This window comes from Pelophylax lessonae (genome assembly GCF_965119305.1).
Source record: "Pelophylax lessonae genome assembly, chromosome: 12".
Taxonomy (NCBI): domain Eukaryota; kingdom Metazoa; phylum Chordata; class Amphibia; order Anura; family Ranidae; genus Pelophylax; species Pelophylax lessonae.
Genome location: NC_138779.1, coordinates 125052231 through 125068913, shown reverse-complemented (window position 1 = coordinate 125068913; position 16683 = coordinate 125052231).

Below are 16683 nucleotides of genomic sequence, written 5' to 3'. Positions count from 1 at the left end.
TTAGATGCAGCACAAGCCACTTCACGAGAGGATGTCTTGCAATTATTATTGTTGGAGCAGTTTTTCCGGAGACTACCTCAAGAAATGCAGCTCTGGGTAAGGGACCGTAAACCTTGCACCCTTCCAGAGGCTGCTAAATTAGCAGATGAGCACCAAGACACTAGACGGGAACAACGACCACCGCCTAGGGTAGTTGCCCAGCAACCCTATCACCGACCAGCCGTCACCGAACCAGCACACCCACGTTCAGGAGGAGGTAACAGTTAGTACCCCAGGTACCAACCACGAGCCCATACCCAGTGCCATCTCTGCAACCAAATGGGGCACATACAGAAAGACTGTCCCCGGAATCGGCCTCGTCAGCCCTGGCCGAATCAGGGCTACACACCAGCACCTCGAGCCGCTGTACACTGTTACCAAGCAAAATGTAAAGATGGTACAGCGCCACTAAATAGATAACTAACTAATATGAAGGTGAACCAAAGTCCATAAGTCCATAGGAGGGAGATTTCAGATGTTGGGAATATGACCGTGAATCCCACATCAATCTTGCAAGTAGAGCTTCAGGCAGAGATCACATAAACAATAAGGATGTAACCTTACCGGACAGTTGGACCCCCTGTTACGGAAGGTCAAACAGGCATGCGATATCCACCACCAGGGACAAAACTGCAACAGAACTCCTCTCCTATCGACCACAGACACTCCGGGTAACCATAGACCATGGATCCGGCGAACCTCACTGGACCCCAGGTGCACACAGGGGATGACCTCCAATGAGACAAATGGGGGCGCACATAGTGAAGTACATTCAAGTCTTTTATTGAATTAAAAGGTAAAAAACTCACAATTTAGCTGCTTGACACAGGCATGTTAAAAGTCATTGGCCGCGGCTCGAATAGCGTGACTGCATGGGGGCTTAGCGTGCCTGACGCGTTTCGTCCTGCAAAAGGCGTTTTCAAAGGCAAAAGCCCCCCTCATGCAGCACGCTTTTATAGGAAACCCCCAATTGTTTGGAATGTGGCCACTTCCGGTGCGTGATGACACACTTCCGGTTCCGGTGTGCGATGACGCTCTTCCGGTTCCGGTGCGTGATGACGCACTTCAGGTTGCGGCGTGCGTGATGACGCACTTCCGGTTTGCCAATCAACAGCGCGGTGAGGCTCTTGCTGAGCTCCCGGAAGTCTGGCAAAGGAAGGGAGAAATTACCTAGAGAGAAAAAAAATGTATATTTTATTGTTTAACAATTGTTTGGAGTGGCTAATGAATATATTTTTTTATTTTTTGCTGGCCGGAAGGAGGTTTTTTGCCTTGAATAACATAGTGCAGTTAGAGTGGTTTCTTCTGGCTTGCCGTGGGCGGCTGGGGCACCGTTATCTCCTACTGCCTTTGTTTTTTCTCTCTAGGTAATTTCTCCCTTCCTTTGCCAGACTTCCGGGAGCTCAGCAAGAGCCTCACCGCGCTGTTGATTGCCAAACCGGAAGTGCCTTATCACGCACGCCGCAACCGGAAGTGCGTCATCACGCACCGGAACCAGAAGTGCGTCATCGCACACCGGAACCGGAAGTGCGTCATCACACACCGGAAGTGGCCATATTCCAAACAATTGGGGGTTTCCTATAAAAGCGTGCTGCATGAGGGGGGCTTTTGCCTTTGAAAACGCCTTTTGCAGGACGAAACGCGTCAGGCACGCTAAGCCCCCATGCAGTCACGCTATTCGAGCCGCGGCCAATGACTTTTAACATGCCTGTGTCAAGCAGCTAAATTGTGAGTTTTTTACCTTTTAATTCAATAAAAGACTTGAATGTACTTCACTATGTGCGCCCCCATTTGTCTCATTGGAGGTCATCCCCTGTGTGCACCTGGGGTCCAGTGAGGTTCGCCGGATCCATGGTCTATGGTTACCCGGAGTGTCTGTGGTCGATAGGAGAGGAGTTCTGTTGCAGTTTTGTCCCTGGTGGTGGATATCGCATGCCTGTTTGACCTTCCGTAACAGGGGGTCCAACTGTCCGGTAAGGTTACATCCTTATTGTTTATGTGATCTCTGCCTGAAACTCTACTTGCAAGATTGATGTGGGATTCACGGTCATATTCCCAACATCTGAAATCTCCCTCCTATGGACTTATGGACTTTGGTTCACCTTCATATTAGTTAGTTATCTATTTAGTGGCGCTGTACCATCTTTACATTTTTCTGGGTTTGATATACTTTGTACTAGCAGCCTTTAGCTTCACCTTTTTTGTGCGCAGCTTTCTTCCCCTTTACTGTTACCAAGCAGCCCATGCATTACAACCCTCCACAGCAATCCAAATGGAGGAACCCCTGGGCACCCTACACAAGGTTAACCCCATCCAAGAGGCATCGGACAATCGACAAAACCACAGACAAGCTGTGCACATGGAGGGGAGACAACTAGAAGGGTTACGTGACTCTGGGGCTACCATCACGTTGGTCCGGAATCACCTTATTGCATCCAGACAACTCACTGGGGATTCTGTAGCTGTGCGAGTAGCAGGGGGAGCCATTTTCAAAGTTCCCACTGCGAAAGTACACCTGAATTGGGGAGCTGGGTCAGGGAATGTGGAGGTGGGCATGATGCAGGATTTACCCGCAGACGTTATTTTGGGCAACGACCTGGGGGAGCTGACTTCAGCTTTTGTTCCCCAATCTACCATCCACAAAGCTTATTCGGTTGTTACCCGCAGCAGGCTCGCACCACAGGACCACTACTACCACAGACGGGGCGAAACTCCTCCAAACACCAGACACCCAGATACTCGTCCCGCAGTGGGGTACAGTGCCACTGGTGCAAGCAGTTTGGGCACTATCGATGAGACTGTACCCAGAGCAGGAACCAAGCTGCATGGATCCGACCAGGGTCACCCCCTTCAGCACGGACAACGGTCCCCTACTATCCCACAGAGGTTTCCCCAGTCGTACCCAGGTTCAAACACACAGAGGTGCAATGGGGTACCCTTCATGAAGCTAACCCGGTGCAAGCCGCTACGGAGAACCAACAGCATCATCTACAATCGGTCCAGTTAAATGGAATTCCCGCTCAAGGTCTCCGAGACATGGGAGCCACTCTCACCTTGGTCAAGCAACACCTGGTTCCAGATGCAGCCCGAACCGGAGGCTCAGCAGTGGTACGGATGGCAGGGGGAGCAGTACACCGACTACCCACTGCGAGGGTCCACTTGAATTGGGGTGCCGGGTCAGGTCTGATTCATGTGGAGTTGATACGGGAGCTCCCCACCGACATCTTACTGGGGAACGATCTAGGCCAGTTGCCCTCAGCGATCCTGCCAGTCCAGATCCCCGGCCAATATCCCGGAGACCTAATGGCCTTCTGAGGTCCAGACGCTTCAATGTTTGGATTAAGAACAGTACTGAGCCCGGTTGTTGCACTGGAGTTTGGCGTTACAACCTTATGACTTTACTAGTCACTACCGCCCCGGAAAACAGAATGGCCATGCTGACGGGTTATCGCGACAAACTGAACTGGAAAAATGATCTGTGAGTACTCCCCGGACATCCCCAAGCTGATCCTTAATGGATCAGACTGTGTATGCCGGCTTGGTTCTGGGGCATATTGGGGGTATTGTGGCAAACACAGCCACTGGATATTGTCCTTCGTATATGCATTATGTATTGCATGTGTATACCTTTAAGAACCAAGTGTTTGGAGTGTGGGTTGTGTGGAGAGAGTGAGAAATCTTTCACTTGGGACTATCATATGTCTGAGCAGTGTCCCTCAGGAGATGGGTGGGGGTTTGTTATTGTTAAATACCTGCCTTCTATTGTCCTATTGTTTCTATCTGGCAGAGTAAGGTATTATGGGATGTTCAGCTTTGTGTGTGGAATGTCTCGAAGAGGGAGGGGTTTTGGCTGAGTGTAGATCCCTGTGTTTTTCAATAAACAAGGCAGTCTAGTTTTGACGTTCAAGCCATGTGTCGTCTGGTTATTGGAGGGTTGGGAATATTATACGCTACCAGGATTATTATATGCTGTGCCTGATTACCAGTGGAGATATCGTGGATCATACTGCTACTCCGCTACAAGGATAAAAAATCTTCTGCCTTTACAACTCCTTTAAGGTTGTTTACCTTAATGCATTATATGCATTAAAAGTAAAAAACCTGGCAGTATCAGCTCCCCGACCCCCAAATACCTAACTGGCTATTCTTTGGATGCAGAGCAGTGCCTGAGAGCAGCATTGCTGTTCTCTCTCTCTCTCTTTCCTCACAGAATTGGCAGCGAGAACCATTGGCTCCTGCTGTGGTCAGTCAAATCATGTGAAGAGGGAGCGGAGGGGGGGGCTGAGCCATGTTGCGAATACACAGTCCCTGACTCGTGAGCACACCTGCACATTTGCCTCCATAGCAAATGCTTGCTCTTGGGCAGACACAGAAGAGGAGGAGCCAAGAGCACCAACAGGGGACCCCAGAAAAGGAGGTTTGGAACATCTCTGTGCAATAGCATTGTACAGAGCAAGTGAGAATACCTTGTTTGTTATTTTAATTTAAAAAAAAATGCCTTTAATAACACTATAAAACCTTGACATTGCTTTACTCTGTTTACTGTGTTACATTATGTTATACATTTGACACTAATTTGCTGTATGCAGGATAGCACACATACCCTTTCACTATCTGTTGTCCCCCCTACTAAGTCACCAAACAGTATATTGGGTCCATCATCACATTCCTGCTGTTTTTAGAATGGAAAAATGTTAGAAATATCCACAGTAATCATAAAACCTACATGAAATCAGTACTTTTAATCCCTTAAAGTGGAAATAAACTCTCTCAATCAACATTAACTATTTTTATTCCTTACACTGCTAGCATAGATAAGAATGTATATCAAATTTACTTGCTTTAAATGCTTTTTCTTTTTGTACATTTCTACAGTTGATTCCTGGTTTCTGGCCTAGGCCAAAATGATGTCCTACATCCCAGGAGTCTTCATGGGAGTCTTCATCCCAGGAGTCTTCATTCTTTCTCTGATAATCTCACCTTCATGCCTGAATTCTATAAGGTAAGGGCAGATGGATTGCAGTAAATACTACATGAATCATGTGTACTTACTCAAGATGGCCTTGGCTAGAAATGCTAGGGGATGTTTATAAAGCAGGTCTATAAAGACATGGATGAGCGAATTTGGGGTGGAGGAACTCGACTGGCCTGCACAGAGTCCTGACCTCAACCCGATAGAACACCTTTGGGATGTGTCATTGCTTGACCCCACAAATGTGCTTCTGGAAGAATGGTCAAACATTCCATAGACGCTCCTATACCTTATGGACAGCCGTCCCAGAAAACTTGAAGTTATAGCTGCAAAGGGTGGGCCAACTCAATATTAAACCGAACAAACTAAGACTAGGATGCCAATAAAGTTCAAGTACGTGTAAAGGCAGGCATCCCAATACTTTTGGTAATATAATGTATATGCACATGTGTTTGTTCTATATTTTATATGTTATATTTCATTTGTATTAAGTCACCTTGTACGTTATCACATTTTAGTGTTAATTTACATAACTTTACCTGAATATTTCTACAATCTGTCTTGATTTTACTACTGATGTAATAAAAGACCCACTTTTATGTTTTAAGTCTATGTGTGCTCAACCTCAGTTTCTCTCATTAATTAAAGATTGACTTTGTACTTATTTTAGTGGTGTTAAAGTGAGTTCTTATTTTGTATATAGAAGTGAGAGAATCATGAAGGTGTGAATCAACACATTCCTTACATAAGTTATGTCACTTGTGGTTTTCCTATTGCCAAGAGGTTTTAATGCTCAGTTCCTTATTTTATCTGTTACTTTATTTTTTTTTAATTTTATCTTCATTTCTTTGTCAGCTTTAATTGTAGCAGCTAATGTGTGATGTGTTTCTGGAAATAACTGTTATCACTCATAAGTATGAATTAGCAAATTATAGAAATAAAATTACGTGGATGAGAAATTCACCACTTTGATTACTTATTAGTAAGGTCATGTCACACAAGCACATCAGTCACGGCCAACAAATCACCAGTGGCAGAATCATTTTCTCCTATGGCTGAAGTGCATCATTCTAAATTGGGGCATGGTCTAAAATGAAGGAGGGGTAGCATTTGCCATCCAGTTTCTCAATGTATGGCCAGCTTAAAGTGGTGTTAGCCCCCCCCCCCAAAAAAAAAAAAAATTGAATATGTTGCAACTCATCAAATCTATAAATGTGGTGGCTACAAAAGTTTTTTTTTTTTTTCCACTTGATGACCCGGCCAGTAATGTACCACATACCTCAGGTTTTAGGATGTCTCAACTCTGGATGGAGGCCGAATGGACACCCTTGGACAACAACTTTGTCAACCTGTTGGGAGGGTATTGTTAGTTAAGTGCATCTCAATCTCCTAGTGCTAGTGCAATTTTAAATCAATTTTTATTGAGATTTCAAGAAAAACAGTACAAAACAAGTAAGGGGGGGGGGGGTTACAAGTATACATACAAACAAAATCCATTAACACATGAGAACACAGTTACAAACAAAATGTGCAATAAAAAAGCACATTGAAATGCCGATGCCTTGTTTAATCTGTTGGCGATAAGTTGTTTGTATTCATACATGAGGTTTACATAAGTGACAACCTCTGAAATGTTGGGGATGGATGATCAGGGCCGGACTGGGAATAAAAACCAGCCCTGGAAATAATTTCATACCAGCCCCATAGTATTATTATGCCGGCCCAACAGCAGAACGTCATTATTTTCTTGTTCATAAAAGGGAAAACCATGCATTTTAAAGCACATTTGAAAAGTGTATTATATATAGATAAGATAGATATGTTCTGGCAATATATGCTACAGCATAGCAACACAGGACAGATGGTCAGAGGCTGCATATTGGATGGAACAGGAGACATCTTAGGCTGTGCGGACATGGTACAAGAGATGTAAGAGGCTGTGCGGACATGGTACAGGAGATGTCAGAGGCTGTGCAGACATGGTACAGGAGATGTCAGAGGCTGTGCAGACATGGTACAGGAGATGTCAGAGGTTGTGCAGACATGGTACAGGAGATGTCAGAGGTTGTGCAGACATGGTACAGGAGATGTCAGAGGCTGTGCGAACATGGTACAGGAGATGTCAGAGGCTGTGCGGAAATGGTACAGAAGATGTCAGAGGCTGTGCGGACATGGTACAGAAGATGTCAGTGGCTGTGCGGACATGGTACAGGAGATGTCAGAGGCTGGGCGGACATGGTACAGGAGATGTCAGAGGCAGTGCGCACATGGTACAGGAGATGTCAGGGGCTGTGCGGACATGGTACAGGAGATGTCAGGGGCTGTGCAAACATGGTACAGGAGATGTCCGGGGCTGTGCGGACATGGTACAGGAGATGTCAGGGGCTGTGCGGACATGGTACAGATGTCAGGGGCTGTGCGGACATGGTACAGGAGATGTCAGGGGCTGTGCGGACATGGTACAGATGTCAGAGGCTGTGCGCACATGGTACAGGAGATGTCAGAGGCTGTGCGGACATGGTACAGGAGATGTCAGAGGCTGTGCGGACATGGTACAGGAGATGTCAGAGACTGTGCGGACATGGTACAGGAGATGTCATAGGCTGTGTGGACATGGTACAGGAGATGTAAGAGGCTGTGCGGACATGGTACAGGAGATGTCAGAGACTGTGCGGACATGGTACAGGAGATGTCAGGGGCTGTGCGGACATGGTACAGGAGATGTCAGGGGCTGTGCGGACATGGTACAGATGTCAGAGGCTGTGCGGACATGGTACAAGAGATGTAAGAGGCTGTGCGGACATGGTACAGGAGATGTCAGAGGCTGTGCGGACATGGTACAGGAGATGTCAGAGGCTGTGCGAACATGGTACAGGAGATGTCAGAGGCTGTGAGGACATGGTACAGCAGAAGATGTCAGTGGCTGTGCGGACATGGTACAGGAGTTGTCAGAGGCTGGGCGGACATGGTACAGGAGATGTCAGAGGCAGTGCGCACATGGTACAGGAGATGTAAGGGGCTGTGCGGACATGGTACAGGAGATGTCAGGGGCTGTGCGGACATGGTACAGGAGATATCAGGGGCTGTGCGGACATGGTACAGGAGATATCAGGGGCTGTGCGGACATGGTACAGGAGATGTCAGGGGCTGTGTGGACATGGTACAGATGTCAGAGGCTGTGCGGACATGGTACAGGAAATGTCAGGGGCTGTGCGGACATGGTACAGGAGATGTCAGAGGCTGCGGGCATGGTACAGGAGATGTCAGGGGCTGTGCGGACATGGTACAGTTGTCAGAGGCTGTGCGGACATGGTACAGGAGATGTCAGGGGCTGTGCGGACATGGTACAGAAGATGTCAGTGGCTGTGCGGACATGGTACAGAAGATGTCAGTGGCTGTGCGGACATGGTACAGGAGATGTCAGAGGCTGTACGGACATGGTACAGGCCCCATGGAATGCTTCCCAACGCTATACTTATAAAACAAATGATATAAAAATACCTCCCGCTTCAAAGAGGAGAGCTGAGTTCCTGCTGTGTCCAGATGTTGTAAGAATGGAGTCCTCGCCCTCGCTCCTCTAGAACTTGGAAGTGTACAGAAGTAATTTTATGGGATATACATATGGAGATTTCAAGGTATTCTGACCAAATCCCGGCCCTGACACAAATTCTCCATCATCCCTTGGATCACAGCTCGCACAGCCCTTGGGACGAGAATCTAGATCCTCTCCAGACAGGCCTCTGTGATGAAGACACATGTAATAACTAAATGGAAAATGTCTTTTTAACTAGAGGTGAAAAGTAGAATGATGATATCACTAAATGTCACTTTCTGGCGTTTAGCTATCCTATAAAGCCCGAAAGGATATCTAAAGTTTGGATAAAAAAAAAACGAGGGCTGCAAGGAGCCGCTAACCTGCCAGAGGTTAAAAAAAATACACATTTCTAGCTTTGCAGAGAAGAAAACTTTTATTTTCACATTGCCCACCCTGATGGAGCCGGTACAGAGCTGACATGGACATCTAAGTGGACAGCAGGAAGGCACACTCTCAAGCTCACCTGCAATCACATGCTGCTGCTGGTGCGTGAAGTCTTGTCTGTTGTGTGGGACAGTGGGAGGATGGATCGGCGTCGGTGCGCCTGTGACAGTCTTGCAGCCACAGGCAGTCAGAGTCAGTTGATCCACCCCGCCGCGCAGCTGCCCCGTGACGTCATGCCGCTCACAGCGGCTGACGTAGAAGAGTAAATATCGGACGGACTGTCCGTCACTCTGTGGAGCGCAGCGGGGGCCCGGGGGCGGGGCTGCAGCGGCATCATCACAGCGGCGCAGCCCCAATGCTTAAAGCGGCACTTTGGCCCTATGTTAAAGCGGCGCTGCGGCCCTATGTTAAAGCGGTAGGCCAGTCCGGCCCTGTGGATGATGATTTCCATTTCCTAGAGATTTGCACTCTGGATGCCAGGAGAATGTGTGCCACTATAATTCTGAGATGAGGGGGGAAGTTGTCTATTTGGAGATTTAGGAGAGCCAAAGCGGGATCTGAGAATGCCTGTGACAGAAGACATGAGCTTGAACATCTGGTGCCAGAAACTCGTGAGTCGTGAGGCTTTTACAGGACCACAGGTATACTGTAGTTTGTATGAGGTCAGATACCATCTGGATAACACCTTGTAAGAAAGTTCCCAGTGGTTTGCGCAGTGGGAGAAGGAGTATTATAAACGGATTGCCCGTCTCCATTGGTCTAAAGTAAAGGTCTTGTGGAGGGTGCACAAACTTTTGAAGAGGGAGGGCCACTTAAGTGATTTGGTATATGGTCGTGGACCACAATGAAATAAAATGGTTCCGAATTCAGAATTTTTTATTTTGAAAGGCATAATGTACATTTTCCTTCTGCAGCCACTGAATGCCGGTGGTAGCGGGGAGAGGAGGAGAAGCCGGTTTTCAGCAGTTTCAAGGGCGAAAATGGAGGGGTTCAGTTTCTGTATATGCCCCTCCTGCAACCTTCCTATCCAAGTCTAAATCAGAATGTGACAAGGAGTCTGCAGGGGCCCCTGGAGAACTGGGCAGGAGTCACAATAGTGACCAGTAGTTGGTGGTGGGGGGGGTAAAAACACATCTCAACTATGGAGTTTTACAGACCCCCTACAAACCACAATTGTTAACAAGCCCTTACTGTCCTGAGCCCTTTATAAGGCTGCTTTCACACTGATGCACTGCAGCTTACCCATACCCTCGGTGCATTGCAGTGCACATGCGGTTTTCCTGCGGATTAACTGTGCTTTGCCATACACTAGATTATATGTTGCGGATGTGGTACACTTTCTGAATGCAGGAGTTTTGGTGCATTTGAAGAAAGCTCACCAAACCCACAGGTTATAATAGAAGTGCGCTTCCCTGGATGGAGGTCGAGGGCCACATCAGAGGGCTCCGAGGGCCAGGTTGAGCACCCCTGTTCTAGTGAATCTAACAAATAAAAGCCAAACTCCAGTTAACACTTTATAAGCAGTGACAGAAACTGTTTTATTTTCCCCATTTTAGGATAAGAATTATACATAAATAAAAGTTGATCATTGAAGCACCCCTGTCAGTGTTAAATGGATTGTCTGAACCCTCTAACTGTCAGTTTTGCTGGACAGTTTAGTCTGTTAAAGGCAGTTGAAAAATAACAGAGGTGAAAAAAGGGAAAAAGAAAACAAAAAAAAAAAAAAAACGAATGCAGCTACCACTTGCCGACCATCCGGCGCCTATCTATGGCTCCCCCGAATCGCTGTACCTGTATGGCGGTCCACAAGAGCATGCTCCCACTCTCCAGCGGAGAAGCCGATCCACGGGGCCAGTGGCAGCGATTGCCACCAGGCACCCGCAATCACTCCCCATCAAGAGAGAACATTGTGTTTACAACAGCAGACCGCTGTTCTCTCAGCAATCAAAGCAGAGCTCCTGTGATCCTTCTATTTAGGAACATAGGTCTCTGTATTGATTTTACAAGCCCATCCTTCTCACAGTTAGGAAAAATCCCCTAGGCTCACATTTAACCCTTTGATCTCCCCTGGGTTAACCCCTTCCCTGCCAGTGTCATTATTTCAGTAACATTGCATATTTCTAGCACTGATTACTGTCACTGGTCCCCTCAAAAGTGTCAGATCTGTCTGCCGCAATGTCACTGTCCCACTAAAAATCACTGATTGCTGCCATTACTAGTAAAAAAATTTGTAAATAAATAAAAATGACATAAATCTTTTCCCTAGTTTGTAAACGCGATAACTTTTGCGCAAACCAAGCAATTTACACTTATTGGGATATTTTTTAATCAAAAATATGTAGCAGACTGCATATTGGCCTAAAATGCTGAAAAAGATTTGATTTTTAGTTTTTTTTTTTATTGGGAATGTTTTATAGCAGAAAGTAAACAATATTGTTTTTTTTTTCAGAATTGTCGCTCTTTTTTGTTTATAGCGCAAAAAAAAAAAAAAAAAAAGGAAAACCACAGAGGTGCTCAAATACCACTAAAAGAAAGCTCTATTTGTGGGAAAAAAAGGACATCACTTATTTTTGGGTACAGCGTCGCACGACCGCGCAATTGTCAGTTAAAGTGACACAGTGCCGAATAGCAAAAATTGGCCTGGTCATTAAGGGGGTAAAACCTTCTGTTCCTTAGTTGCTTAACCTCCCTGGTGGTATTCCCGAGTGTGGCTCGGGGTGGAATTTCAGTGCCATTAGCGGTAACCCCAAGCCACATTTGGGGTACCGCCAGGGAGAAGTCGCTGGATCCTGAAAGAGGTTACTTACCTTGTCCCCAGGATCCCTCGATGTATCCTATTACATAGGGGTTATTCAAAAAACTGTCTGCGTAAGGCCTACAATAAGGCGGCGTCCAAGGATAGATCCTCTCTTTTAAAAAATAGGGCAATGGACAACATGACCATTAAGCAACCTTTGCGTTTTATCACTACTTACAATTCTCAACATAATATTATTCGTAAGCACCTTTCTAATTTTTGGCATCTTTTGCAAGCTGACAAAAAAATTGCACAACTGTTACCCCCCAAGCCACTAATAATGTTCAGAAGACCTACATCTTTGAAAGATAAATTAGTTTCAAGTTCCTTTTCCTCCTCCATCTCGGTGGAAGATATGGGGAAGGCCAAGGGAACATACCCCTGTGGTGGGTGTCAATGGTGCCCCTTTCTCCTAAGTTCCAGATCTCACATATTACCCAACGGTCAAAAACACAGTTTGAAACATCATGTCAATTGCCTCTCAATAGGCATTGTCTACCTTCTAAATTGCCCATGTGGAGCCTTCTACATAGGCAAGACAAAAAGGGAATTTTGGAGAAGGATAAAAGAACATGTGACTTCTGCGGAGATAGGGGACCCATACACCACTATAGGTAAACATATTGCTAACAATCATGGCTACCATATGCCTAAACTTACCTTTTGGGCTCTTGAGGCTATGACACCTGAACAAATTGAAAGGGGGGGCGACTGGAATAAGTCGCTCCTACAAAAAGAAGCGTGATGGATACACTCTTTAAAGGCTAACATATTTCCTGGGCTGAATGAAATTGTCAGCTTTAAACCCTTTTTAGACAGTTTTGTATCTGGTCGATCTGAACATCTCATGTAATCCCACAATGACCATGTTTCCCTTTTTTCTCTCTTTCCTTTATATTTATTTATCCTCACCTATGTATTTTTAGTTATTTTTGAAATACATCCTTTCTCTTTTTTTTTTTTTTCCTTTTCATATTTTCCCATGTGTCCATTGCAAGTGTCCCATTTTTTTTTTTGTTCTTGTTTATGTTTATTGTAATTTGTACATTCATTCATTATGTATTATTTTCCTTTTCATTTTTATCTTTTTGTTTTATTTATTTTCTTTTCCCTGTTCATCCAGATTCCTCTGCATGATTTTCTTAGTATTAGATCATGGACTGCGCATGTCTGCACTCTCCCGCTCTCGGATCTTCTTTATGGGAGTTCCTCCTCCTTTCTAGGGACCGCCCGGCACATGCGGCCCCGCCCTCCTTTGGGAGGTGTCGGGGCTAGGAGGTTCCCCCCTTTGGGGTTGGGTCCTTCCTTTCCGGTGGTTGTACACCGGATACTGTGTCGGCGTGGCATTCTTTCCCCTGGTTTGCCCCGTTCCAAGATGGCCGCCGGACCATTTCCGGCTCCTGTGATGAGGTCACTTCCGGCCTGTCGGGCCGGATGTGTACCTCCACCATGATGGGGACTCCATCGGAGACCAGCTAGTCCCGTTATCGGCAACACATGACCGCCTTGGCTCGGGGCGGTCTGGGGGATGTCTGCTACGGGGGGCAGGTGGGGTTTCTCTCCACCAGTGGGCGATGGCTGTAGGCGTTCACCTTGGTGGCGGCATGGTGGGATTGGTACATGGGAGCGAGAGGTGGGTCTTTCTTTCCCTTATATACCTGACTTCTCGGCTCAGGTGCTCATTCCCTACTTTCTGTGGGGAGGTACGTTTGTCGAGTTCCAAAAGCAGGTATGCTTTATTCTTGGTCTTTTGTTCTATTCATTCATGCTCATCTTGGCAATTCTTAACACACACTATACATTTTTTCCTTGTTGTCTCACCTCCTCTTTGCATCTACTTCTCCTTTCACTCTATCTCCTCCCCTCCTTTTTTTTTTTTTTTTTTTTTTATTTTAGTTTGGAGATCGTTGTTTCTTGCTCTTGAGGAGTGATTTTTCCTCCTCTTGCTTTTTAATATATTTTTTTGTTTGGCCTCTCTACATAGTCATCCCCTTGTCCTTTTTTGTGCTCGGGGGACTATTGACTGACAACTGAAGCAGGTACTTGGACTTACAAGTCCTTTACATTTATATATATATATTTTTTTCCTTTTCCAATCTATATATATATATATACATATATATATTTCTTTGGACTATTTTTGAAAAATAAATTTGGATTCTTTTGAATATTTTTTTCTCCTTCTGTATAGTCTAATATACATTTTTTTTTTCCCTTTCTTCTTATTCAATTTTCTTTTTCGTTTTTCCTCTTCTTTTTCTTTTCACTCTATCTCTTTTTCTTCCCCTTTCCCCTCCTACCTGCCACCCCGCCATGTCTCCATCAGGTTCGGCTTCGGCCCTTCATTGCTCCTGCCCCTTGTGGTCCCCTGACTTGGATCGGGCTCTTTCCTTTCTTGGGGGTCCCTGAGGGGAGACCTGCAGAATATGCTACATGTGCAGACCTTCTAAGTGCAATTACCAATACTGAATGTAAGTGTACAATACATAATGGCCTTTCTACATAATTTTGATATTTAATATGTCAGTTAATGTGAATCTCTTCTCTACATTGTATGTTTAGATATATGTTCTGAGGAACTCTGGACCACCTTTCCCCCTGAGGAAGACTACTTAGTCGAAACGCGTAGGGGTCTTTGGGTCCAAGTTTCAGTTCCCCAGCACATGTGCATGGCACAAATTGAAGTTGGATCTGCTCTTTTGTTCTTTTGTCTTTAACAGGCATCTGGAGATATGTATATATGCCGTATACAATTTTGTAAATTTTATATGTGATTTATATGTGTTAATAAAGGATATATCTTTTTATTCTATCTACATCTTCTGCTTTACTTTAATATTTGACTATATGTCTGTACTGTTTACATAAGAGCATCAGAAACATCCCATTCCCCCGCTTTTTCCGTGCAGGAGGCCCACCTTTGGGTTCCATCCTACAGGATATTCCTTGATCCCTCGATGTATTCCGGCAGTGTACGGCGGCCGGATCTTCTGCCTGATGCTGCTTGCCCCAACTTCCTTTCCCTGTGAGCATTGCGTCGCAGGGGGTGGAACCGGCAGCAAATTCAAAAAGTAAAACACACAAACACACTGATATATTGTAACCCAATTGGATTACATTACTAAATAAAATAAATTGACTTTAGTTTACCCCCCAGTGCCCTTGCCTGCAGTTTTACTACTGTACTATATATATATATATATATATATATATATATATACTTTAACTTATTTATAGTTATTTATTATATTATAATTTATGATTTTGTGTTTCAAACTTTCTCATACCCGAGATGTTATAAAGAAGAACGCACAGTAAAAAAAAATCATATGTAAATAGTTGGTTTGGACTAAGTATGATTACTCGAGTTTATTTGTATTGTTGGTGAGATCAAATCTGTGTGGAGGTGTAGGCATGTGGTGAAAATAAACACTGGGGTAGATTTACTAAAACTGCAGAGTGCAAAATCTGGTGCAGATCTGCATAGAGACTAGTTAAGCCTCGTACACACGAGTTGAAATTCGGCCGGAAATTTTCGTCCGAAGACCGATCTGCCGATTTTCGGCTTGTTAGTGTGGTGTTCTCGACAACCGACTCCGACTTTTCGGCCGAAAAAATTCTGGTGTGCAGGCTATAAAATGTTTGTCCACGGTCAAAACACGTCCGATTTTCGTGCAGTCAGTACAGATTTCAACAGGGAAAAATCTTACGAGCAAGACTGGGCATGCTCAGAGATGAAAGAACACAAAGAAAGGAATCCAACACATGACATCACTTCTGAAGTATAATTCTGTCGGACGACAAAATTCGTGTGCAGTCTAGGCACATTCCAACCAACAGACACTACTCTGAACAAAAGACTAACGACCGGTCGGCGGAAATTCGTTGCGTGTGTACGAGGCTTTAGCTTCCAGGTTTTTTTGTCAAAGCTTAATTGAACAAGCTGAAGTTAAAAGCTGATTGGCTACCATGCACAGCTGGACCAGATTTTTCACTCTTTTCAAGCACTTTTTGGTATTATTTTAATTATTTACATATTATTTACACATAATGAATTTTAGCACGTGATATTTTCAACCCATTCATTCAAGGTTGATTACCAATACTTTAGTTTTTTCAGCAGTTGTCACTATATTATTGATGAACTTTGAATGATATATATTTTTTTTTTTGTTTTTTACACTTTTTTTTTGATGAATTGTATATTTGGTTTTTATTTTTAGCACAGTCACTATCCTCCTTTTTGAATCAGAACAATGTAGAACCTGAGCTCAGGGCTAATAGAGGTCATGAAACTGGGCAGCCACCAAGAAAAGCCCTGGCTGGAGTTATGAGGTCGAGAAGCCAAACAGCAAAATGCTTGGGAAAAAAACTACCTCCCTCCGTTCAGGACCTTTCTTGACAGAAATATTCTCATTTTGTCATACTAAACACAAAGGTGATTGATTTACGGGTGAGTCACTCTAAAAAGTATTATATTTACATATCTTTGCTTTAATCCAAAAACCACAAGATGTATTTCTCATAATAAAGGGAACCATCATCCCTAAAGGGCAAGCATCGGGTGCCTGCACACCTCCTCTGTTACCCTGTAGTTTGTTCCATCACCCCAAATCTCAAAATATTCTGCAATGCTCAGCTTATTCAGAGGTGGATTTGGGGGGGGGGGGGGTGTCAACAGGGCAATTGCTCCCCCCGAGAAGATTTTGGCGACTCTCCCTCCTGCTCTGGGATGGCGGTTGGTAGGCCTAGATTGCAGGTTCCCGACCCGCCATCTCCGAGCATCACACCACTGTAAATAACGGAGCCGGCATTAGAGGAAGCAGAGCCGATGATACCAAATGCACTCCGTCTGTGACATGAGCTGGCAGGTGCTATACAGGAAGCATCGGCTCT